Source organism: Desmodus rotundus, chromosome 1 (assembly GCF_022682495.2).
Source record: "Desmodus rotundus isolate HL8 chromosome 1, HLdesRot8A.1, whole genome shotgun sequence".
Lineage (NCBI taxonomy): Eukaryota > Metazoa > Chordata > Mammalia > Chiroptera > Phyllostomidae > Desmodus > Desmodus rotundus.
Genome location: NC_071387.1, coordinates 130,692,305 through 130,717,965, shown reverse-complemented (window position 1 = coordinate 130,717,965; position 25,661 = coordinate 130,692,305). Strand labels below are relative to the sequence as shown.

The 25,661-nt window shown below is 37.9% G+C and overlaps 1 long non-coding RNA gene across 1 annotated transcript in view; it reads right to left on the bottom strand.

Annotated features, from left to right (window-relative positions):
- Window positions 1-25,082, bottom strand: part of LOC139440295 (uncharacterized) — a 32,310-nt gene extending 7,228 nt beyond the window's left edge. Inside the window, exons 1-2 of the long non-coding RNA XR_011650419.1 lie at window positions 24,919-25,082; window positions 24,331-24,406 (exon numbers count right to left, since the gene is read on the bottom strand). This is a non-coding gene — a long non-coding RNA (uncharacterized lncRNA). The remainder of the gene's footprint in view (window positions 1-24,330; window positions 24,407-24,918) is intronic.
- Window positions 25,083-25,661: the final 579 nt, after the last annotated feature.

Genomic DNA, 25,661 nt, shown 5'->3' with positions numbered 1-25,661 from the left:
TCAAGTCTTTCCAAAGAATTCAAATTATTTTTATAGATTCAATAACTTTTTTATACTCATATTTTCTTGGTTTATGTGACATTTAATTATATTCCATAAACATATTAATAGGTACAACTGGCATAAATAAGTTTGTGAATAAATAACCTTATTTTGGTAAGCATACAAATCAACCCGTGAGAGGAGACGTTGCAAATATGCCAGCGGGGCTCACCAGCCACAGCAAATTCTGGGCATTACTGGGCATCAGCCACTATGTTTTACAGAGGAAATGAAGAGTTAATTAATCCAGCAAGCCTTTTAGGTGAATGTCAGTTAAGAGAACTTCTAAACTTTTTCAATGTGCCACATTAATCATATAATTTTCTAATGTAAAAGGCAAGCATTTACATTATTTAAAGTTAATATAATTAGCCACAAGAAAGTTAACAATACCAGTAAAATCATTAAAAAATTATTATTTGAATAAAATATGTAAGTTTTGAAACTGTGAGATTACTGCATCAACTCATTTGGCACATTTTTAACTCAGACTTTTGGAAAAGGGAGACAAAAAAGAATGTTTGCAAATTCTCAAGGAGGAAATGAGCTCTGCCCTGAAGACAGCTTTGGGATGATGGCCTTAAGGAAATGTGACCACATAGCCCAGCCAAGGGACAGTCTGCGAACTTGTCCTGCCTTGGGCCTGCCGCAGCAGACAGACACTCTGGGAGGTGAGAAGTGGTCCCTGGCAGGAAATGGGTGGCCCTAGATGTTTTATTTGCACCTCTTACAGGAGGTTATCTTGCATGTGACCCTGACAAATACAGGTGACTTTTCTAATTGCTGTAACTTATGCAAACAGGAATGTTTGAGAGGGTGAGAGAAATCAGAGAGGATGCAGACCTGTTTCCTTTGTTCCCTCCTGTTTACTGATCAACGCAGGGTGCTACTGTGGCTTCTCCCTCCCCAGTTCCCTACGTCTTCCTCGCCGAGCAGCATTTAATGGCTTCCTATTTCTTGCGGACAATTTCAGTGCTCATCCTATTTACCTCTTAAGGACATGTGTGACTTTTGATTACCCTTATCTTTTTTGACACTTTCTGTCCTTTTGGCTTCCTTCAGAACTCCTTTTCAAAAAAGCATATTTGTATTTTAACAAGGGAAACAAAAGATGGAGTCCTGCCCCCCTTATTTGTTAGACAGTCATATACTTTACAAAGTGTTCCCCCATATTTCCAGTACTCACCAGGCACCACACACAGTTATTGACTACATTCCCTCTGCTGTGCTTTACATCCCCACGACTATTTTATAACAGCTCTTACATCTGCTTGACTTCCGGCTCTCTGGTGGCTACATGTGAATCTCCTTTTCTAGACAGTGCTTTCTTGGCCCCTCTCTTCAGTACTGTTATTTGCCAAGTTTCTTTTCTCCCAGGCCCGACCCTGCTTAGCTTCCAAGATAGACAAGATCGGGCATGTTCAAGGTGGTATGGCTATACACCCAAGTTTCTTTTCCAATCCTCACTTTTTCTCATTTTTTAAACTGTTCCTGAATGATCTTACGTATTCCTATAGCTTCAGCAGCCACATGATTTCTGATAGCACCCAAAATTTAGAGATTGACATTAGAATTACAATCATTATATCTTCCTGCCTACTGGGCTTCACAACATAGATGCTTCGCTGGTAAATTCACACAACATGTTCTCATTTCTCAGCTCTACATTTCTCTGCGTGCCATTTTATGACCATAGCCTCTTTTCCTGTACTCCCTGATTTATTGAGTCAAATCAGCAAAAGAACACCCAATACAAAACCCAGAGTTCTTCAGCTTTGACTTAGTAACTGATCGAAAGGCCAAAATGATTTGCTTCCTTTATACTTACACTATCTACTTTAGTTCCCTGTTCAGGTGTCCACTTCACTTGTATGTGACTCAGGAATTATTCTGATTAGTCTCAACCAATCATTTCCTCATTCCAAGGCTTACGCTTTTCATTCTAACTTCTTGTTTGAGTAAAAGCGTTCTAGGACTCTAAGCATTTTTTTTCTGCAGTAGAAGTAACAGGATTCAATTCTTTAGAAACTTTGTATTTCTATTTGTGCCATTTATGCTGTAATTTTCTCTATGAGTGCTAATGGGATTTTTAAAACTAAAGTTGGCCTCTAAACGCTATCCCATCTACATTTCAAATTGATAGTTAGTTGTATAGCTAAATGTAATAATTGTGTAGCTAAGCACATCAATGTCCTTAGGAACCTCTATCAATAAAAAAAGAGTTTCTAATTGTGATGGATGTTTGTGAATTCCTTTAGAGCTACAGTATGATGAGTTTGGCTGCAGAATATGAATTCATAAGCCTGAGTTCATATACATGTTACACTGGTAGCTCAGAGCCTACTTGGCCCAAATCATACCTTATTTGCAGAACAAACACGCAATGTAAAAGACTCTGAATAAATGTGAGGGTTTCTGCTTTTGAATAAAGAGCTTGGCAACCAGCTCTGTGATATCCAAAGATGATTCGAGCTAACTAAAGTTCCTGTAGGCTTGAGTGGCGTGCCTGAAGGCTGAACCAGAGTCGGGAAAGTAAACTATTGAAATGACAGCCCATGTTACAGACAAAAATCAAAAGAATATTTGTCTTCCGTTTTAAGTGTTTTTGACAGGGGAAGCAAATTCTATCTGTATCTTAGGTTATTAATCATGGAAGACTTCAAGAAAGTCTTAGAAAAATAAAAGAAAAAATTTTTTTACTTTTTTTCCATGAAAAATTAAAATGTACTTTTTTTCCAAGAAAGTTTTGCTTTTTGTATGAAAACATGGTACTGTTTTGAAAATTAGGCTTAACCAATATTAAAAATATCTTGAATACCACATCTGATTTTCCATTTAAAAGATGTTAGGCTTAGCTGTTAAAAAAAAGTTTAATTATCTTCAAGTGTCAGGCTGGCTAACAATTTAACCAGTCTCTTTAACAAATGCTCAGTGTCTAAGATCACTCTGTCTTTTTTCCTCCCCTAATGCTTCTGTGAGACGAGCCCATGGGGTTGGGGAGAATGTATGCTGTATCACAGCAGGGCAGGAGCCAGAGATTGCCGAACTCCCGATTCCTGAGAGCCCCTTGCATACTAAGGCTCAAAAACCAGTCATGAGTCATGGAGATGGAAGCAAATTTTTGTGACTCATTAAATGCTATAGAGTATATGACATATCATTTGAGTCATTGCATTGGTCTGCTAAGGCTGCCATAGCAAAGTACCACAGACTGGGTGGCTTAAACAACAGAAATGTATTGCTTATAATTGTGGAGGCCAGAAGTCAAGATCAAGGTGTCATCAGGGTTGGTTTCTTCTGAGACTTCTCTCCTTGGATTGGTGGTGGCTGTCTTCTTTCAGTGTTTTCATACGTCTTCCCTCTGTGAGGCTCTGTGTCCTAATATACTCTTCAATTTTTTAAAATATATATTCTTAGAAATTTATTTTTGAATTATAGTTGACATACAATATTGTATTAGTTTCAGGTGTACAACATAGTGATTAGACATTTATATAACTTATGAAGTGACCCCCCGGATAAGCCTAGTGCCCATCTGATACCATACACAGTTACTGAAATATTACCGACCATGTTCCATGTTGTACTGTACATCACCATGACTATTTTTATAACTGGCAATGTGTACTTTTGAATTTCTTTCACTTTTTTCACTCATTCCCCAAGCCTCCATCCATCTGGCAACCATTAATTTGTTCTCTGTATCTGTGAGTTTGTTTCTGTTTTACTTGTTTATTTTGCTTTCTAGATTTCACATATAAGTGAAATCACATGATATTTGTCTTTCTCTGTCTGACTTATTTCTTTTAGCATAATGCCTTCTAGGTCCATCCATACTGTTGCACACAGTAACATTTTATTCTTTGTTATGGCTGAGTAATATTCCATTGTATGTACATACCATATCTTCTTTATCCTAATATACTACTCTTATGAGGACACCAGTCATATTAAATTAGGGCCCAACCATATGCCCCGTTTCACCATAATTACTTCTTTAAAGGATCCACTTCAAATGCAGTCACATTCTGAAATACTCGGGTTAATATTTCAACATATAAATTTTGGGGGGACAAACTTCTGTCTATTTCAGTGGTGATTCTGTGTATTATTAACATGGGATCCAGAACATATGTTGTTCAATGGCTCAGAGCATATTTAGGACCATGTAATAGAATACTCCAAATTTATAAGATGTTGTCTTACAGCTGCTGGGTGACCCAGCTTCTGGATGATCAATGAACTTTATGAATATCAGCCGATGACCTTATTTCTTCAGGTATATACCATGAAATACTACCACGTGACAGAAATGAAAGAACTGCTGACTTGTGCAATGACATGGATGAACTCCACAGGCATGGTGTTGAGTGAAAGGGATCTACCTGCTCATGCAAAATATTTATACGTTCATGACCTTCCGGAGCCTCATTTTGCACATATTACTTCTAATTGGCAATGAGAAACTGTTGGGCATTCAAGGTTTTGTGGGTTGATGCATCAGATAAATGCCAAGTTCATGATGAGTAGTGCAGAATATAAGTTGCCACTCGCTCAGAGTATTCAATTCCTAGTAGGACTATTAGCAGCCAGACATTTTTTTTAAAGGTTTGCTGAAAAGAGCATGATTCTTTCAAAACCCCAGTGTCACTGCTGTGATTCCTGTATCTGGTGTTGCAACAGGCTTTATACAATCAACCTCAGACTCTTTAAGCACAATTGGAGCATCAACTAACAAAACTAATTGTACTGGATAGCTTTTTCTTGCCCTAGGATATTCTCTGTGTTAACAGCCCTTTGGGTTACTTAGAAAATAGTATCAAACAGCATACTTGAATCTGGTATATGTTGTTTCTAGAACTCAAAGAGGCCTTTACATTTCTGTGCCACTTAGTAGTAGACAGTAAAATGTGTCTGTTCTGGATTCATAGGAACTTCAGTACCATGGTAGGTCTTGACTTTGCTTTAAAATTATCTCCTACATTCCAGAACATATGTGTCACTCCAAGACATCTAGAGTGTGGCTGTCTCTTGCTCTCCAAGTCCTGTCAATAAGAAGCTGTTGATGTAGTGGAACAAAACAATATCACAAGAGAAATGAGATGATGGAGTTTTTATAAACTGAATTATGACTTAGAGAATTGATGGGTCTTCATACAAGGCCATGATCATGTACTGTTGACCTGTTTTGTATATTCCCCTCTAGATCAATAGCTGTATGCCATGTTCCATGGCAGGTGTTCCTGCCTTCTGGTAAGGAGGCCTCATCTTGATTTGCCACAAATAAGGTTTATACGATAATCCATTACAATTTTCCAAACTTTATTTTATTCACAGTGGCCATGACTGAGTTTCACACGGGTTTTCCTGCATATGTGCTCCGATGCCAGCAAGGGAGGCCAACCCTGAGGCTCAGGAGGCTGGCAGGTGACCAAGGTGGCCAGTCAGTAGCATTGCACTAATTGCCAGTGTACGTTCTATATTTGCATAACCCGGAATACATAGAAGCAAGACCCAGGGATATGAATATAAGTGACACATCTCACTAGTGATTCACAAACATTCATCCATATGACCCAAAACGGTATGCTTCTTCTTTAAAGTGTGTGACCCAGAATTTAAACAAATTATTTCCATGCACATCCCACTGGCTAAAACTTAGTCATATATCACACCTACCTGCAACAGGGGTTGGGAAATCTACTCTTTCATCTGAATATTCACATGCTCAGCTAAAAACTTGGATTTTTGTTGTTAGGAAAAAAGTGGAGAATGATTGGGAAAGTGGACCAGCAATTATGGCCCTATATGATGAAAGAAGTCTTTATGGACAAACGAATCTTGAGCTTAATTTTGATAAATGAATGGAGTTGGGTTTGAGTCCGATGAACAGCATGAAAATGTCCAAGGGGTTGGGAAGATGCTGACAAGTTTGTGTGATGCGCTGGAAACAATGAGGGGGCCAATGCGTCCGTCGAAAAATTGTAGCAGAGGATTGGAAGATAATAAAAGAAAAGCAAATTGTATTTCTATTATAGAGAACTCTGAAAACATATTAAATATGTATATATATTATAATTTTTGGCAACACTATAATGTACTAAACAGAGCAAGGATAAAATACTATAGAAGCAATTCTTAGTTATTCAAGTCAACATTTATGAGAGAAATAGTTATGGTGAAATCACAATAATTTGTCTTTGATTTTTAAACCAAAAAGTGCCAACCCCCCCTACCTCACACCCATTTTTTTTTCATGGAAATGTGGCAAATTTTTTGGTAGTAAAATCTGACCTGAATTCTTGTGAAGCTATTCACATTTTTTTTTTCATTTGAAGACCAAATTTGCATGAACATCCATATGTTTCCTGGGAGAACTTACACTGATTGATAATGAGAGCCACCCTCACCTTTACTGGCTGTGTTAACACATATGTGATATCAGCACCATGTTAGTTTTGAAAAATTCCCCCAACAATTTTGGAGGAGGAATTGTGGACTTGTACTTTGTAGGTTTCACCTGCGTCACCAAAACTCCTGAATGTTATTGGGTAGAAATAGACATATGATCTACCATTTTTGAAAGATCAATTGATTGTCTATCATCTCTCTCTCTCTCTCTCTCTCTCTCTCTCTCTCTCTATCTATGTACCTATCTATCTATCATCTATTTTTTCCTTCTGTTGAGCTATAGCTTTGGAAGAGGCTATAGCTTTGCACACTGAAAGAGGAGCAAAGCCAGCAAACCTGTTTCTGAACTTAGTTCTTTTAGCTCCTTGGGAGGCCTACCAGAATCTTCAGAGATGCTCATAATGCATAGCATTCCAAACAGAGAACAAACTACTGGGTCTGAAAAAGGAATTTGGCATCACTGAGAAACTGTTCATAATCCATGAAATGCACATTCCTCTCCCTTTACCTCTTCCACCTATATCAGGACTCTCTGCTTAGGTGCTGCCCCTCCTCCTCAAAGTCAGTGTCCTCCATGCAGTGTGTTACATATGCCTCTTTAAGCCTCCTTTCACCTGCTGTCAAGGATAGATTTTTTCCAACCTATTTATATTAAGTAAAAAATGACTGATAAGGCTTAATGGTTATATATTTTGAAATTTATATACTACCAGGAAGTAAACATTAAACAAAGCAATTAATTTCTACTTGTGGCTTTCTGGAATCAGTGATCAGGTAGCTGGAGGAGTTTTGAAGAGGCTAGATAGCCTTACGCCCTTCAAAATTCTCTAAGTCAAGTTCTCAGCCTTAGCTACCCATCAGAATCACCTGGAGGGGATTTTTAAAACTGGTGCTTGTACCATACCCTTCTTATTTAGAAGCCAATGGGACTTCTAAAGGTCCTTAAATTTATGTGAGAGTTTTATCTTTAGCTTCTTCAGATTCCTGCAGGAGCTATGATTAGTGTACTGATCTCTGATTTTTGATATCTTAAGATTACCTGCTATTCTGGAAGTTGTTGAAATGTAAGTTTTGTGGGCAAGATGGCAGTGGTGTAGGAGGATCTGTTTTGTACCACCTCCTAGAACCAAACTGGAAATAAAAATAAAGAGGATAACAGCCACCCAAAATAAATAACCAAAGTCTACCTGAAGAGACTCTTAACCAAGGATGGAGAGAAACCACCTTGAGACCGGTAGGAGGGGTGGGGATGTGAACTGGCCAGCACTTCTCCCACAGGCAGCAGGCTGAGCTTTTGGCATGGCTGTGGGAGCTACCCCCTGAGCGGGGGGGAGCCTGGACCCTGCAGAAGCCTGGACCCTAGACCAGTCTCCCAAGCACAGAGCACCAGTGCCAGGATCAGCCACCCATGTAGCATCTAGCGGTGAAAGGCCACAGAGTTTTTGTCTGTTGGGGAGAGACAGAGCCCACTGGAGACAAAGACTTTTTTTCCCCCTAAGAGTCCAAAGCACAGGTTTCTTATTTGCAGCCACTCACCTTGGGCTCAGATGAAGGGAGGGCAGCACAGACTAGAGTTGCCTGAGGAGAGTCTGTAGTGGGAGGCTTTGGGGAGTGACATGGGGGAAAGGCTGCTGGGTTCCCTGTGCCAGGACATACCTCAATACTGCAGCAGTCATTTTTCTTGAGAAGAATGAGCCCCTCCCAGGGGAAAAGCAATTACCCCACACTATGAAACTGCTCACCCCACCTCTGGAATCCTGCTTGCCCCACCCTCTGGAATCCTGTGTGTTCCACCCTGTATCTTTTTTTCCCTTACTTTCCCCAACCCTGCATCTTAACCCCTATTGAGAAGACAGCAGCATAGGCAGACTCAAGGGGTGTCGGAGACTGGCTTTAAGGCACAGCCATTACATACACTTTCCTGGGAGCCAGACTGGTGGTTCCCGCATGTGGGAGAGCCATGGAAACACCCTCTTGGTTTCCAGCAGACCCAATCTCTGGGCTCTGGAGGCCCCACCTGCTTTTCCTAGGGGCTCCACTCTGCCAAATTCAGGGAAACAATCTGGGACAGACTCAGATGTGTGGCATAGGGACAGAGGAACACATCCATAATCCTCCCTGAAGTCTGAATGGCACTTGCCATGGGGTACCCTCATCCAGGGGTACCCTCATCTCAATTCTGCCAGAAGCTCTCTCAGAAACAGTTGACTCAGCAGCTAGACTAAGACTGACAGCAGGCCAGCAGGCCAGCATGCAGAGGCAGGTGGAGGTGGATCCCATGGTACTTTTGGTTGTTTGCTGACCCACCCCTGGGCCTTCTGCTGGTAAAAGCCAGCCTTGCAGCAAAGAAGGCCCATCCCAGGGCAGCGAAACCCAGAGGAGATGGCCACAAAAAGTGTAGATTGCTTGTAGCTTCAAACAGAGTCCAAGGGCTAGACATGGACATCTGACGTTAGTTTACACCAGCTTCAGACAACATCAGAACCATATCCAAAGGGAGAACCCAGCAGGCAAGCACTAAAGTCTGCTGAGACAAGATCTACTTCATTATATTTAGTTATTTTTCTTTTGCATAGCCTTTTTGTTATTATTTTTTCTTTTTCTTCAACTTTTTTTCTCTATTTTTATCTTTCATATATCTTATTTTACTCTTACTTTTTCTTACTCCATTTTTTTCTTCTTCTTTCCTTTTCTTTTTTTATTATATTCTTTCTCTTTCTTTTTCCGTTTTTGGAGATTTCCTCTTTGTATTCCTTACTCTTATTGTTTCTCTTCCTTCTTTCATAATCATTTTTCTTTCTTTTGCTGTTCTCATAATCTTTTTTCTTTCACTTTTCTATCTCCAATTTTATTATTCTTTGCTTTTTTGTCATTGATTTTGCTATTTTGCTGTTATTGTTGGGGATCTTTTTTCTCTTGTTTTCATTTTTTTTGTGTGTGTGTTGTTTTGTTGTGTCAGCACCTGTATAACAACATCAAGACATGGTGGGAGTTGAAACTAGCAGACAGATAGCCAGAGGGGAGAGCCCACCAACCAAGGGGCCAACAATAATCAAGATCAAATACAACAGGAGAGCTCACATAACCATGCAAGGGACATCATAGAGCATCCAACTCAGGAGACCAAGAACACTGCACCACTGAGTCCCACAGGATTCCTACCACATCAAACCACTCTATAAAGACAGAGAGTCAAAGCAGATCTATCTAGTATGCATAAACAAACAAAAAGTCAGCTAAAGTAGGGAGAGAAAGAAACAACCCCCAAATAAAATAAAAGGAGGAATCCTCAGAAAAAAAAAGCTAAATGAAATTAAGGCAAGCATTTGAACTCTATCAGAAGTAGAGTTCAAAGTAATGGTTATAAGGATGCTCAAGGAACTTAGTGAGCACTACAGCAAACTAACTGGGGACTAGATCAGCATGAAAAAGGACATAGGAACTACGAATGATAACCAGCTGGAAATGAAGAATGCAATACCTGAAATGAAGACTGCACTAGAAGGAATTAAAACTGGGCTAGATGAGGCAGAGGATCAAATGAGCAATTAGGAAGGCACGGTAGAAAAACACCCAATCAGAGCAACAAAAAGAAAAAAAAAGACTTAAAAAGAATGAGGATAGTTTAAGGGAACTTTGGGACAACATGGAGCATAATATTTGCATCATAGGGTTCCCAGAAGGAGAAGACACAGGACAGAAAACCTGTTTGAAAAAATAATGACAGAAAACTTCCCTAACCTGGTGAAGGAAAATTTCACACAAGTTCAGGAAGCACAAAGAGTCCCAGATGAACCCAAAGAGATCATCACCAAGATACTTCATAATTAAAATGTTGAATTTTAATTGAAAGTTGAAAGACAAAGGGAGAATCTTAAAAACAGCAAGAGAGAAACAGTCAGTTACCTACAAGGGAGCTCTGATAAGACTATCAGCTGATTTTTCAAAAGAGATGCTTCAGTCCAGAAGGGATTGGCGTGAAGTATTCAAAGCAATGAAAAGCAAGGATCTGCAACCTAGACTGCTATATCCAGCAAGGCTCTCATTTAAAATCAAAGATGAAATAAAGAGCTTCAAAGGAAAAAAAAGGCTAAAGAAGTACATTTCCACCAAACCAGCATTGCAAGAGATGTTAAAGCGAGTGCTTTAAGAAGAGGAAATAGAGAGAGGAACATAGATTGAAGGAATGAAGAGGCAATTAATAAGTATCTATCAATAATAAGCTTAATTGTAAATGGATTAAATGCTCCAGTCAAAAGACATAGGGTAGCTGAATGGATAAGAAAACAGGACTCGCATATATGCTGTCTACAAGAGACCCACCTCAGAACAAAAGATTTACACAGGCTGAAAGTGAAGGAATGAAAAAAAAAATTATTCCATGCAAAGGGAAATGAAAAAAAGATGCAGTAGTTATACTTATATCTAACAAAATAGACTTAAAAACAAAAGCCATTACAGCAGACAAAGAAGATTACTCCATAATACTAAAAGGGGTCAATTCAACAAGAGGACATAAGCCTTGTAAACATACGCAGCCAATATAAGAGCACCTAAATATTCAAATAAAATAGTGGAGGACTTTAAGGAAGAGATCTACTGCAATACACTCATTGTAGAGTATTTCAATCACCTCCCTGTCACCAATGGATAGTTCTTCCAGACAAAAAATCAAGGAAACAGCAACCTTAAACAACACACTATATGAAATGGATTTAATTGTTTTTTGCAGAACATTTCTTTACAAAGCAGCAAAATACACATTCTTCTCAAGTGTACATGGATCATTCTCAAAGATATACCACATGGTAGGACATGAAATAAATCTTAAGAAATTCAAGAAAATTGAAATCATATCAAGCATTTTTTCAGATAATAATGGCTTGAAAATAGAAATCAATCCCAATTAAAAAACTCAAACACATGGAAGCTAAGTGGTGTGTTATTAAATAAAGAATGGATCATCAATGAGATCAATGAAGAATCAAAAAGTATGTGGAAACAAATGAAAGTGCACACACAACAATCCTCAAACCCAAAACCTGTGGGACACAGCAAAAATAGTACTGAGGGGGAAGTTCATAGCATTATAGGTCTACCTAAAGAAGATAGAATAATCTCAAATAAACAAGCTAAGTCTACACCTAAAAGAACTAGAAAAGCAATAACAAAGCCCAGAGTGAGTAGAAGAAGGATGTAATCAAGATTAGAGCAGAAATAAATGACAGAGACAAAAATAATTTCAAAAGACCAATGAATCCAGGAGCTGTTTCTTTGAAAAGATAAACAATATTGATAAACTTTTAATCAGACTCATAAAGAAAAAAAAAGGACCAAAACTAATAAAATTAGGAATGAAAGAGGAGAAGTAACAACTGATACCGCAGAATACAAAAAACTGTAAGAAATTACCATGAGCAACTACTTGCCAATAAATTGGACAACCTGGGCAAAATGGACACATTTCTAGAAACATACAATCTTCCAAAGCCGAATCAGGAAGACGCAGAAAACTTGAACAGACCAATAACAATTAATGAAATTGAAGGAGTAAAAAAACCCCCAAAAACAAAAACAAAAAACTCCTAGCAAACAAAAATCCAAACCAGAGAGCTTCACAGGCAAATTTTACCAAACATTCTAAAAAGGACTAACACCTATCCTTCTCAAACTATTCCCAAAAATTCAAGAAGGGGGAGACTTCCAAATTCCTTTTATGAGGCCGGTATTATCCTATTTCCAAAAAACAGGTAAAAACACAAAAAAAGAAAATTACAGGCCAATATCCCTGATGAACATAGATGCTAAAGTCCTCAACCAAATATTAGCAAACTGGCTCCAGCAATATATTAAAAAGATCATACACCATGATCAAGTGGGATTTAACCCAAGGATGCAAGGTTGGTACAATGTTTTTTTTAAAATTTTAATTTTTTATTGTTATTCAATTACAATTGAATGTTGTGTGCATTTTCTCCCCATCCCTCCACCCCACCCCAGCCCAACCCCCCTCCCTCCCCCACCTCCACCCCCCCCCTTGATTTTGTCCATGTGTCCTTTATAGTAGTTCCTGTAATCCCCTCTCCTCACTGTCCCCTCCCCACTCCCCCCTGTCCATTGTTAGATTGTTCTTAAGGTTGGTACAATATGAACAAATCAATAAATGTGATATGTCACATAAACAAAATGAAAGACCAAAATCATGTGATCATATCCATAGATGCAGAAAAAGCAATAAATAAAATCCAGCACCCATTTATAATAAAAACACTCAACAAAGTGGGAACAGAGGGAGCATACCTCAATGTAAGAAAGGCCAAACACAAAAACCTACTGCCAACATCATACTCAATGGTCAAAGGCTAAATTTGTTTCCATTAAGATCGGGAACAAGAGAAGGGTGTCTGCTTTCGCCACTCTTATTCAACGTAGTACTGGAAGTCCTAGCCACAGTGATCAGACAAGAAGGAATAAAAGGCATCCAAATGGGAAAGGAGGAAGTAAAACTCTCATTATTTACAGACAACATGATAGTATACATAGAAAACCCTATAGGTTCCACCAAAAAACTACTCTACTTAATAAATATATTCAGCAAAGTAGTGGAATGCAAATCAATATTCAAAAATCCATGGCAGTTTTATACACCAATAATGAACCATCAGTAAGAGAAACTAAGAAAACAATCCATTTACTATTACAACAACAAAAAATAAAGTGCCTGGGAATAAATTTAACCAAGGAGGTAAAAGACCTCTACTCGGATAACTATAGGACACTGAAAAAAGAAGTTGAGGAACATGCAAATAAGTGGAAGTGTATAGCATGTTCATGGATTGGAAGAATTAGCATCATCAAAATGTCCATACACCCAAAGCAATCTATAAATTCAATGGAATTCCTATCAAAATACCAATGGCATATTTCACAGATCTAGAACAAATATTCTTAGAATTTACATGGAACCAAGAAAGGCCCAGAATGGCCTTAGCAATCTTGAGAAAGAAGAACAAAGTTGGAGGGATCATAATATCTGATATCAAATGACTACAAGACCACTGTAATCAAAACAGGCTGGTATTGGCATAAGAACGGACATATACATGAATGGAACAGAACAGAGAGCCCGGAAATAAACCCATGTCTCTGTGGTCAATTAATATTTGACAAAGGAGGCCCAAGCATACAATAGAGTAAACATAGTCTCTTCAGTAAATGGTGTTGGGAGATCTGAACTGGTACATGCAAAAAAATGAAGCGAGACCACCAACTTATGCTGTACACCAGACTAAACTCAAAATGGATAAAAGACTTAAATTTAAACCATGAGACCATGAAAGTCCTAGTGGAAAACATAGATAGTAAAATTTCAGATATCTCGCATAGCAATGTTTTTGCTGATATGCCTCCTAGAACAAGGGAACAAAGGAAAAAATAAATGAATGGGACTATTTGTTGGTGGAAATGCAGACTCATGCATCTTCTCTGGAAAATAGTATGGAATTTCCTCAAAAATTAAAAATGGAAATGCCTTTTTTTTTTCCAGTGATTCCACTTCTGGGAATGTCCCTAAGAACCCCAAAATACCAATTCAAAAAATATATGCACCTCTATGTTCATAGCAGTGTTATTTACAATAGCCAAGATGTGGAAACAGCCTAAGTGCCCATCAGTATATGAGTGGATAAAAAACTATGGTACATTTACACAGTGGAATACTACACAGTATTAAAAAAAGAAGGTTTTTTTCCTTTTGTGACAGCATGGATGGAACTGGAGAATATTATGCTAAGTGAAATAAGCCAGTCAATAAATGACAAATGCCATATGATCTCACTTATAAGTGGAATCTAAAGAACAAAATAAACTACTGAGCAAAATAGAATAAGAGGCATAGAAATATGAACAGACTGACATCTGTAAGAGGGGAGGAAGGAAGGAGGTAGAGATTGGTTGAATGAAGGTGAAGCGGGTAGTCAAAGAACATGTATATATTTCCATGGACATGGACAATGGTATGGGATTTACTGTGGGAATGGGGGGAGGACTGAGTGGTAGAGAAATAAGAGAGGAAAATGGGACAACTTTAATAGAATAAACAATAAAATATGTAAAAGAAAAAAATTCCCTAAGCCTCTGAATCCATACCATTATTATAATCCTTCTGTTCACAAGGGCATATTAGAAGAAAATGAGTATGCTATGAGTAATTATATATATATATATATACACACACACACATATACATATGCATATATATAACATATAATATATATTTGGATCCAATGTTGGTGAATGAAGTAGTTAGATGTAGTTCAGCATTCTGATTATAAAGCAATAGCAATTTTAGTGTTTCTGTATCCACAGACATACACCACAAATGTGTGTGTGTGTGTGTGTGTGTGTGTGTCTGAGAAGCATCTCTCAAGATCAGGTGTGTTGTCTGCATCCTTGTCAATGCCACGAGCAGCAAGTGAGCGTGAAGGAGGAGCCCGTCTCCTGGTTCTCATTTCTGTAGCTCTCCGTGAGAATGAAAGTGCACAATACCGGGTGCATCTGAGGTGAGTGGTCTATACATCCCCGTTCAGCAGCACGGGAAGACAGCCCTGCAAATCCTGGCATTGCATTGGGGGAGCCAAAGTGCAGCTGCTTCTGCCTTTTGCAGCTGGAGAAGTTGGCGTAATGAGTTGAAATATTTGAGAAAAATATGCCCAGAATTGAACAAATCTTCCAACTTCACACATGGATGAGCAAACATTTGCCCTAGATCGATAACAGTTCAGCAAACCTGTGAAGCACCACGACATGCTTTCTAGACGGCTCCAGCAAGGGCACTGCAGATCACACTCTGTTAAACTCCTTCAGTGGATGTTAGGGAGATTCCCTTCACCCGGCTGTGGTAGGAATTGCAATGTGCTGGGTGTCCAACTGGTGCCACCCTAGGCACTGTGCATTGCACGTCTGTCACCATTCTACCAAACAGTACGGCACATTTCGTAAGCACAACACTTACATTTCAGATCTGCACCATGACTTTTTATTGCCCCTATTACCTGAAGTCTAAGTTTATGCCTTTGCACTCTTATGAAATACATTGCTTCATCTCTGTCATGTGCCTCCCTTAACATTCAAGGTGATACATTACCACCAACCCCTGTGAGCCATGCCTTATCTGATATCCTGGCAGAAAAGGACTTTTTATCCACTGATTTTCTTGAGTCAGCACAGTAGGTAGAAAGGTTTGGGTGGTGGGGGATGTGAGGGGAAGAGAGGGATTGTGTCAAGGATTAGGTTAATCAGTTCCTTAGTATGATGGTTTTTGTTGGTAAAAAAAAAGTTCCTTTCCATTCTCTAGTTTCATACTTCATTGCATTATGCAGTGATGAGTAAATTAAATTTATAGTTATTTGATTTGATGATAAAATGAAAAAATGGAAAGAAAAGTGTCAGACTTTAAATGATGGTATAGTTGAAATATTATTAATAGGGATCTTGTTCAGTTTCCTGTTTTGTTCTACCTTGTCTCTTTTTTTTGTACAAATGGTCTAATATTTGGAATAGAAACACATTTTAAATGAAAGACCATTGTTAATGTTTAATTTAGTTTCAGGTACTTCAACTAGCCTCTGACGTATTGGGAGAGCCGCATCAATAAAACCTGATGCAAAGAGAGTTCTAAAGTTTTTATTTAAGAAACATGAGGGCCTTCTAAGTCTGAGGACTACCTGCTTCTACAAATCCTTTAAAAATGTTGATGAATGCCTCTGGCTTTGTGATTGACAAGTTACTCGGTTCATTTTATAGGCAGTTTAATTGTTTAGTATTTTTATGTGGAGAACATGTTAAAAAGCATGTGGCACTGTGATTCAATAGTTTCTTGAATAATTACTATTTATATCTAAGGATTGAATGTAATCCAAATATTTAGGGTGGTGAGAGGCACCAGGAATGGAGCAGAAAACATCAGTTGCTTGTGGCTGTGTCCTCATAGGATCTGATTGTTTTATGAGAAGATACCTTTAATGATTAATTTCCTTAGTTACTTCCTACTTACAGGCCTAAGATTTTGGATTTAGCCTGTTCTGTGCTGGTACTACATGATCCCAAACAATTAATTTGACTAATTTAAGAACACCGCCAGGTCGATCTGCTTTAATTGACTTACACATTGACTAATTTAACTGGCAAACCAGGGATATTTTAGGAGTGACAGTGACTGTATAACGGGACAGTGCAGCAGGAGGCGGGCACTTTTCAGGACTCAAGGAATCATAAACTTTATACCATATTCAAAGGAGGTATATATCAAAACACAAAAAGACACACTGGAGACTGTTCTCATTTGGCAGGCAGTATGACTGAGTTGAATTTGGGCCAGCTAACTGTCCCTTAAAGATTCCTGAGAGAAACAAACACCCCCATAAATCACAGTGAGGAAGTCAGGGCTTATTGTAAGGATGGAGGCTGGATGGAAGTTGGTGTGTAATTTATACTTTTCTTAACTTTATATTGGACCTTCCTTTGAGAGAAAGGGAAGACATGATTTTTTTTTTTTGAGTTTGTCTGGTTTTGATGGGAGAACGTGAACAGAATTTAATGGTTTTTATCCAGAAGGATGAGGTATAGAAGTTATATCATTGGAGAAAGCACTGAATTTTCAGACCAATAAAATGGCGTTTAGTTTACTAAGAAACACGCCTTTCCTTTTGCAGGGATCTTATCTTATAGTTATAATGAAAAGACAAAGAGAGAACGCTGAATCGTAAGACTTGTATCACAGGTGTGTTGGCCCCACAGCCTAGAGCAGACATTCATTGCCTCTTCTCCTCTTAACCATTGGCTTTTTATTCCACTGGGCTATTTATTTTGAGTATTTTAGTTTTCATTTTACACCATGAAGTCTCAATTCTCCTTTAACTATCATTGAGAATCAGCTTTTCCCCTGTCTTCTAAACATTTTTCTCTCAATTTTCTCTGTACCAAATCTTTCTAGATGGTTACTGCCATTAGCATATTTCATTGCACTCTTTCTGGAACACCTTGTCTTGCTCTGATGTTGAAGACACCAGCTCCAGAAAACTTGGGTTTCAGAGCTGGCTCAGTAACTTTCTGACTCTGGAACCTCCAGCAAATTGCCAATGCAGAGGTTGTTTCACCATCAGAAAAATGGGGATAACAGAACTCAAATTATCCATCACTCAGAGAAGTTACAAAGTTGGAAAATGAGCAAATATATGTAAAAATGACTTACAGATAAAAATCAGTTGGGTGTGGTTTTAATCTCTTACAGTTGAAGAATTGTGGGCTCAGGGAATTTCCGAGACTTATCCAAAGCCACACAGTAATTAGTGGAAAAAGTGGTATTAGTATGGCTGATCCAGCTTTCTTTCGGATGGCATATTTTTCCATTTTATATTTATCATTTTGTTTTTCTCATATTTAAAGCATATTTCTTATAAGCAGCAAATAGTGTGTTTTCAATTTTTGTCCACTGTGACTGTAGGGTAAGAGGAGGCAGTGTGGCTTCCTTACCCAGGGGTCTGGGTAGCTAAGGGGAGCAGTGTTCCCATAGCCTTGGAGGGGCCTGATAACTAGTGTTCTCCCAGCCTTGAGACTGGGTCTGATAAACCGTTCCCATAACATGAAGTGGACTCGCATGTGCAGAATTATGTTATGTCATATAATTTTCTGGCATTTTGCCATCTTCATTCACCTCTGGTACTTAAACAAGTAGGAGCTTCTCACTACAGACACACATCTTGCAGCATCTGTGGCTCGCTCACCTGTGAATAAAGGTACGTCAAACATCCCCACGTCTCCACACATTTTCTTCCGTCTCCCCAAAACGAGAGTGGATCTGCCCAGCCTTGGTCGGATGCAACACTGTGATAAACTTAGTCTTTACTTGGAACATCTAGTCTTTAGTTTTTCACTTGAGCTCTATTGACCACCAACATTTTTCTGGTTTCTCTTGTTTTTGATTCTCAGAATCTGTCCAATGCTCAGAATTGGTAAAAACTTCCCAGGAAAATGCAGCTACAGATAGTCTGTTCACTGATCCTCCAGGGTTTTCAGCTGCGGTGCACATAAGCATCATTGTCTTGGGGAGATTTTGCCTTCTATACACCAGGAGATTGCATACAGTTCTCCTGTGTTTTTCAGAAATTTTCAGTAGCTCTCTAAGGCACCCAACCATGCTTTACTTCAATATTTGGCAAATGGTGGAGGGGAAAACTAGCTGTGTGTTGAGGTTCTTCAAAGCCTCCAGTTTTATTACTCCATTCCCATAGTACCACCAAAACTCTGCTGGTTTTACTGCCCCCAAGCAGCGACCTTTCCCTGGCCCACACCCAGATTCCAGCGCATGCTGAATGTCAACAAATTCTCAGGGAACGGATACTTGCAAATCATTTGCTCACATCTAGAGTTTCTCCCTTGTACAAAATTTTAGCCTCTAATTCCCAGAGGGGTCATTCAACAGACCTATCTATCTATAATCTATCTACCATCAGTCATCTTGTCTGCCTATTGATATATCCAAATTAGTAGTTGTTTTGTGGATGCTTTCCTCCAAGGATCTACTCCATCCTTTCTCAGGCTTTTCATCTAGCCCAACATAATTTCTCCAGTTCATAATTTATTTGCTTGCCAACTAATTGCTTGATTATTGTGGAAAAATTAGAAAATGCAAGGAAAAGAAGAAAAATAAAAATCCTTTAAATAAAATATCTTAAGTACCTATAGCTGTGAAACAAACTACCTCAAATCTCAGAGGCTTAAAAACCAGTTTAGTTTTACCCATAGTTTTGTGGGTCTGATAATGTTTGGTTAAATAGTTTTTCTTAAAATTTCTTCTTAAGGTTTTAGGCCTTTATTTATTTAATTATAGAAGTTAACACACATACTTATTAGAAAAAAAGCTAAAATGATACAGAGATATATGGAGTAAAAGTGAAATTTCCTCTAAGACCTCTCCCTTAATTTCTCTCTTTTCTATGATGACTACCGTTAACACTCTAGTGTGTATCCTTCTAGAACTTTTGTATGAATTTTCATGCCTGTATATGTGCTACCATATCATACTTACCCTTATGTATGTGATGCTAGATAGGATGAACTCATGCAGAAAATGTGATTCAAAGCTGTGGCCCAAATAAATGAAAATAAGAAAGCCTCCTCTCCCCTAATCATTCAAGGTTTTGTCATTCCTCTCACCAGGAAGATATTTTTAGCTATTTTCCAGTACTTTGATGACTTTCAAATGCTTCAAGGGAAGACACAGCTTTCATTCCCTAGACATTGTTTTGTTTCATCCCCAGCCATTTGTCTATGATGCAGGTCAGAATCGTGGGCGCCCAATGTATTTCAAATAAGGTTAATGTCAACAAGCTTGGCTCTACACAAAGTGCAGTTTGTCATCACTTAATTGCTAAACAAGTCTTAGTGTTAAATATCTTCTTTACAAAAGAGAGACTCCTAGCTTTAAAAGACTTTAATAAATAACCTGTTCATTTTTACGGTTATTTAAATATAAAATGAGTTTTACTTTAAATAATTTCAGACTAAAAAGCATGTTTTAGTTTTAGCGTTATTTTCATAGCATTACTTAGGTTTAGGGGTATAAGTCGGTCAGTACACGTTCTACAAGCTTTGTCCTTTGGCCTGTGGGGATTACCTTCACCCGACTTTTAAATAGAATTCTATGCCTTCAGGTGAAGCATAATTATAATGCTCAATTTCAGGTTTGATTCATTTAATCTGGCCTTGTACTGTTTTTTAAAAATGTAATTAATCATAAAGTCCAATAGTAACCATTAATGCTGTGATGCTTTTTAAAAGTCAAATATTGGTGTCTCTGATTTGGTCACATTTAGATATATTTAGTCACGTGAACTAGGAATAGACTTTGTTTCTAGGAGGCACAACTTCCTATCTGAACACTTGATCCTATCTACTTTGCTCTTTTTTGGCATCTCCTCTGCCATTTGTTTTCTCATTTTCTTGAATACGCAAACTCCTTCTCTCTCTACAGGACTCCTCATTTTTAAGTATTTATTTCTCTATCCTAAAACCAGTTTCATCTCTTCCCTTTGTCTCCACTTATTCTGTTGGTGTGGCTTTTTCTTTCTCTTGCCTGTTACATTTCTTGGAAGAGTTCATTTGCTGCCTCTACTTCCTTTGGTCCCTCTACTCCTAGTTCAGTGTTCATTTTCAATTCCAGGCTGCCATGCCTCCCCCTTCAGCAGCTGATACCATTGGTCACTTGTTCTGTGTGTGTGTGAAAATCTATTTCCTTTGACTTTCACTACATCACTCACACTCTCATTGGATGTGGCTTCTTCCTTTGTGACATTTTGCTGGTTCTGTGTATTGGCTGCCTGGGGAGTTGATTATCAGAACTCTCCTTGCTGTAAATGCCGCTGTCCTGGGCTAGATTCATTCCCTCTTATATGTTCCCACTTCAGTCCAACCTAACACATTAAAAAAACAACTTTTGTTTTGAAGTAATTGGAGACTGACAAGAAGTTGCAAAAACGGGCTCCATGAACACATCATCCAGTTTTCCCAGTGCACAGTGTTCATTGGGAAAGGAGAGTGTCCCAATCTTTACACTATTGAAGTTCTTTGAATTCCTGGGATTGGAGGAGTTTTAGCAAAATTGCTAGATATTCACTGATGCTAGTGGAAATCCATCATTCCCAGTTGTGTTTTCTTCCCAAGTTGTGACAACAAAAAGGTGCTCTGCCCCTCTCCTTTCCCCCAATATGAGAACTATTGAATTAGAGAATCAATAAGTGTTTATCAAATCCCTATTCTTGTGAGGCTGTGAACTAGTGTATGTGAAATCTTGTTTTTTTTTTAAGTCTGAAGAAATAATGTAAGGTGGCTTCTCTCTGAGTAGAATTTTATCTTTCAATAGAAAGAGACCCTCTGCTACATACTTGGTTCTCTAATGAATAACTTTTTGATGTTTTAAATGCAAAATTATAAAATTATCTAAGGAAAAACTTTACCACCATATAGTTGAAAATAATTATTTTACTTGACAAATAGGTCGAATTACTGTGCCAAGCTTTGAGAAGAATAAACCCAGTTGTCATCTCTTTGGAGAATTAAAAATAAGGCTTTTGTAATGTGAAATATAAAATGTTTTTCTAAACATCATGAAAGTAATTTATTTCCACACCTTCTTGCAAGTATAGCACATGCATTCTTGTTTTACTTTGGAAATGTACCTTCCAAGTCTCTGATCGCATTTCCTTGGATCTTAAATTAACTCTGAGAATGTCAATATTTCAGATCCTCAAGTTTAGTTATTAATTTGAAGGATGCATTTCTTTGTTAAATTTGGAAGAAACGTAATTGTTACTTCCTTATTTATGGTTTATTGCTATCCCTCTGGAAAAGGATATTGTATAATAGTATCACATATTTCTCAAGGCATATATGGTTTCTAAATCCCTTCCTCTGTATCATTGGAGATGATTTTAGGAAGTACATAGAATACAGGAGTTGCTCAGTAAGTATTAATTACCCAGGCTACCTTATTTAAATCATCAAGGAAAACACCCTAAATTTCTTCACTCTAAGGAAAATAAACTCCCAGTTACAGTCTTATTTACCTTTGTATTGTTGGTACTTTCAACTCATAACATGTTTATCACAAATTTGAGCACACATTTTGACAATTCTTTTTAAATTTCATTGGAAACGTGGATGGTCTACTGTTGACCTCCCCTCTCTACCACTCTGCACAAAAACAAAAAGACAAAACAAACAAACAAACAAAAACCCAGAAGAGAGAAGGCACTGTCCTACATATTGAGTTGAAATTGATAAATGGCAAGTTAATAAGAGGAAACAGGAAACCACTCACTCATCTGCACCGCAGGATTTGTATCCTTCAAAATAACTTAATTCTGATTTCATTTAGTTTGATTTAAGTCCAAGAATACAGGATCATACCATATGCCTTTGTTCTGATAGTCTTTGTTGAGTTTGCCTTTTAGTCTCTTTAAAAAAATGCAACTGAAATGGTAGTTTATAAACAATATGAAATGGATCCAACTCTGATTTTTCAGGAAGGCCTATTGTCACCAATTGTTGTGGGCCAAATGAAATGAGAGTGTCTTATTTCCCATTAGTTTAAACAGAGTAGGGCTTGCATAATCTGAATTCTGTGCTTTATTTGCACTGCCTTCATGCCAGGCAACCAAGTGAAGACCCTCAGCTGTATATAAGTGTAATAACATCGAGAAACAGCACAGTGAACAGAGATAGTGCTGAGTATTCTTGGATTTAGCATAATGGGTGTACTGGGAACATTATTTTCCACTGACTGCCTTTATTTTTATTAGAGGACTTCTTGGAAGATGTTTTCTTTAAGAAATAATGAATAAACTTAAATTAATTTTTGATAGTTTAGAATGATTAATATGACAAACTAAATAAGGTATTAATTCAAATTCAGACCTTAGAATCTTTTTTGAATGTAATAAACAAGAGTCTAATCTGACACATATAAGCCTTTCATTATAGCATCTCAGGTTGCTAAAGCTTGAATTTAAATTGATTGTAATCTAAAGGAAATATTTTGTCCTAAAATGAAACTTGCCCCCCAAAGCTGTAATAACTGCATGTTTTCAAAATAAATACCAACCAATTCTAGTCTTTAGAGCTGCATTTCATGTGAAAATTGCTGTTTGAGACAGAACACTGGTTTTACATTTCAAATTAAAAATATAATGCACCACCAAAAGTTCTGATTTATTCCATCTATTGTAAACCAGGTCTTCTTAATAAAAAAGGCTTCTTCGATAATATGCTCCAGTAAACTGCATTTGCAAATGTGTGGTTAACATCACGAATGTTACATAAATGATGTTCCGTAAATAAATGGTATCATGTGTTTTTTTAAAATACTCGAACCATCCCAAAATGCCTTCGGAAGTAACTGGTAGCGCAGTATCTGTGTAAGCAAATAGACCTGCATGCATGTTCTTAGCAACACCCAGAGCAGGCTTATCCATTACAGTTAGTTTTAGTGAAAGGAGACATATTGGCTAAGACATCAGCCTGTTTCTAACTCTTTTGAACAGACATCGCAGAACTTTTATCACCCACCTCAACTCTCTCTAGAGAGCAGACCCTTGGTTTTCCAATACCGTCTGCAAAAACTGGACTTGTTAAATTTCCGTGAGACTAGATGTCCTTTCTCATCAGTTACCAGCTTTCCCCCCAGCTTTGTTAATGAAGGATAGTCTCCTTGCATTGACTGTGCTCATTACATGCCAATGAGAGTTAAACCAGTAGCTTCTCAACCCCAGGAATGTAAGTGCTAATGACTGGAAAAGGGGTTGCCAATGAAAAATAACTCGGGAAAGCTACATCTCCACACCACTGTTTGCAGCACTTGGGAGAAGGTTCTAATATTAATGCCTCTTGTCAGAAAACCCTTGCAACCTCTGTTAAATCATCTTCTCTATCGAAGGTGCTGTAGTTATAAATAGGCTCACAATGAATTCTGAATTCTCTACATGTAAATCATGTCACATACCATTATCTGATATCCTTGAATTAGGTATGCGTGGCCTTGGGGGCAGTAAAGGATAGGTCGATGCAGCCAGCTGTCTCTTCTAGTAATAACTGCTGCCTGTTGAAGACTAACAGCCAGACAATAAATAACATTTTCAAATCTGCATCTAGACTTTGAGTGGGAGAGAAATGAATAATGATTTCCTTGTGTTAGATTGGACTTAAGTAAAAGGTCAGACCTTTCAGCAAAAGGAACAACAGCCGTACACTTCAGTTAATCATAGATAAAAGTGTATGTGTGTGTGTAAACCTGTAAGCAGGATAATTAACGGGGCTACTTGCTTTTAGTGTACACCGCTGCGTCATTTTATTCTTGCAAACTCCATTTTCTTTCATGTCTATTGCTCATTCTGATTCTCTGTAAAGGAAGGTGAGAGGTTAACAGATTAAATCCAGTTTAGAACAAGAAGCTGGGAGTAATTGATATTATATTTGAGCATTGTATTTAAATAAATCAGGGGAATCTTTTCAATGCAGACAATGTCTTTATGCATGGATTACATTAAGTTAGAATTATACATTTTATAAGTAAAGTAAAATATCTGAGTCTATTTGCATATCTTCTAGGAAAACATAAATAATTCTGATATTGACTGTTTAGTAGAAAAGCAATTTTCAAGAAACAATGTTCTTAAATCTAAAAAAACAAAAAACGAAAACAGGGATAAGTTGGTTCTGTGAAAAACCTGCTGTGAGATTTTAATTTTCTTCCTTCCTGTCCCTCCGTAAAGGTTACCTCCATCAAAACACTGAAGCCATGTTTCTTTTACGAGGAGAAAGAACGGATGGACGGTAGTTTATTTGGAAGTACATCCTATTATTTTATTTGTGCGATTGTGTGTGTGTGTGTGTGTCCCAGTTGTGCTTTACCTGGCATTGGTCAGGATCTTAACCGTCAAATGGATCCTGTTTCACTGCAGCAACCAACTTCACAGCTCTACCTGTTTACTTTTCCAACCTCCTCTATCTCTGTGCTTCTGTGTGCACAACACAAGAAAACCTCCGCCTGCACCCCCTTTTGGGAGGGAGTTTTTCAGCAGTGATGCAAATATTGTTGTTTTTGCTGGCAAGTAATTCACCAGTGGCTCATTTCCTTCAGCTTTTACTTCACAGCAATTGTAAAATAAGCCACTCGTAGCACATGCTGTTAATGTCTGGTCCCTGGGGCGTAACTGATGTTCGTGGTGTGGGTCATGCGCCAGCTAAAGTGTGCATTAAAGAGGGAGAAATTAATAGTTCTACCACTGACTCGAGCTAATGTAGTCAATGTGCAGAGTCATTCCTTTAATAGTATCATGGCATAGTATTTTGTTGATTTCTTTTCGAGTGTGATGTAAATACAAGCAAAAACCCCCCAACCCTCCAGAACATGCTAATATAGTGAATTTTTCAGAGGCAGAACTGGCCATATGCTGAAGTTTCATTTATACATTGTATTCTTTTCATTTCACTTCTGACCTCCATGTGATATTTGATGAGACAGTAAAATTAGTGGCTAATTTCTGTGCTTCTGCAGAACTTGATAGATATAATGCTACTCTTGTGTGTTTGGCTATTTGTGTATTCCAGTTATGTAATTTAAAAGTGAAAAAGATAATTTTTTTTCTTAATTA